We start from the raw sequence: 1,926 nt of genomic DNA, 5'->3' as shown, positions 1-1,926 counted from the left end.
CTGTTGGGCGAGTTTTTGATGCCCTAGAAGAAACTTTAAAGACTGCTTTGCCAAGCAGGGATCGGCTTCTTCATGCATTTTTGCATTTCAAAGCTCTAACAGCACACGGATACAAACGTTCTTGTGTGAACTGTGGAAACTTCCCACCTGTGGTGGTGATGGAGCTCCACAAAAAGGGTGTTTTCAGCATGCCGTGTAAGTGTCTTTAATGGCATAACATAAAACGGAAATTATTTTATATATTATAAAATTAACTTCTATTAATATATTAGTTAATTTAAACTTTTTGATTTGACTGACATTGGCATTTTTGACATTTTCTTATGTGACTGTGACTATCCTTTTAAGTCAGTGATATTGAGCCGGTACCTGAGGATTTCACAGGGGAAGTGAACGTTGAAGATTTCTGGGATTCTGTGTCAATAGAGATGATTGCCAGAGGGCTAACGTCAAGTAAGTGTAATTCTTTATTTTGCTTGTGTAGGTTTGTATTTAGGATTCAGTGAAAAAATCCTATAAATCAAATTTAAGTAATGTGTCACATTTTTATTCATTTTTATGACATATTTTTAATAGCTGTAAACTACATTGTCCAAACTAACAGACTTCCTAAACTCTTTTTTTCAACATTTCATTTATGGTTAACAGGTAACGGGAAGAATCCTTTTACTGTCCATCCCAGCTATCATTTTTGGGCACCATGGATTGGGCGAGGCACACAAAAGTCCGACACTGTGCTAAACACAGAGTTTTTAAAAGCTCAAGATCCAAGAAACTCAGCAGAGGCAGATGACATCAATATTACTGAAGACAGACTCTCAAATGAGTTGATGAATTTGAAGGTATCCTTCACATAGTTTGTATCACTCTTTATTTTGTTCTCTCATTGAATCTGTTATAGGCCTACAAGATGCAGGACAGTTGTATGGAATAGATTGAAGTCACAACAATAGGCCTATATGTTAGTGGGGATATAATTACACATTGTCAACCCATGTTTACTGCATGTATTCTTTCCCTTGGCCTACACAGGTGGACGCAGTGCGTACGCTTTGTAAGGAATGCGGTGTTGACTCTTGCGGTTCTAAGATAGATCTCATTCTGCGCCTCAGGACCGAAATGCAAAATAGACAGGCCTACGACAAAGTGTTTCAGAAGATCTGGGGAGCATCAGGTGACAGCTTTACATCTTTCTGGCTTTGTCACTTTTATGCTATCACTGGTCATTCCTGTAAATACATATCAACATTATATTTATATACTACTTATTGCTAATGGATTAATCCTTTACTATTCATTTAGGTGGTTTGGCTGCCATAATGTGTCCCTGTGGTGTTTTGTACAGCTTGAAGTTTAACATCCGAGCAGAAGGCCCTAGAGACTTTGCAGATATGCTTCTGTCGTGGAAACATATGCCCAATATATCAGTCTATGACTTTGCACGAGGTCTTGTAAACCACACCAATGTGAGAGTGCCAGAAAATCCACCATTCCAGCCAAATGAAGGCCGTCTTGCTCCTCCAACCCCTGAGAACATACAGGCTGCCAAAGACCAAACACTGAAGATCCACCTTTTGTGGCTTTTGGAGCCAAACACTGAAAACCTTGAAGATGATAGTCATCCGGTTACCAAATCCTCTCAACATTATGTCTTATGTGACAAGCTACATGAAGGAAACAGCAAGGATGAGAAGGACATGCTCAGGAGGATTGAACTTGCTGGTCAGCTCAACAGCCAAGTAGCTGAACAGTTCTTTGCAAAGATGAGGAAGAACACTTATTTCATTAACAATATGTTGCCTTCAGCTCACTTTTTCTTGGTGCGAAACATTGTTCATCACCACAATGAAAAAAAAGACAGACAAACCATTGAGAAGATGAAAAGAAATGTGAGGATTGCCAGTATCACTCTGGACACACTTGGGA

At 39.2% G+C, this 1,926-nt stretch overlaps 1 protein-coding gene across 1 annotated transcript in view; it reads right to left on the bottom strand.

The window, feature by feature from the left end:
• rpp14 (ribonuclease P/MRP 14 subunit) overlaps positions 1–1,926 on the bottom strand; it is a 16,790-nt gene that overhangs the window by 12,221 nt on the left and 2,643 nt on the right. The window lies entirely within an intron of this gene.

Source organism: Etheostoma cragini, chromosome 4 (genome assembly GCF_013103735.1).
Source record: "Etheostoma cragini isolate CJK2018 chromosome 4, CSU_Ecrag_1.0, whole genome shotgun sequence".
Lineage (NCBI taxonomy): Eukaryota > Metazoa > Chordata > Actinopteri > Perciformes > Percidae > Etheostoma > Etheostoma cragini.
Note: the sequence above shows the minus strand (reverse complement) of the source record. Positions and strands in the feature narration are given on the sequence as shown.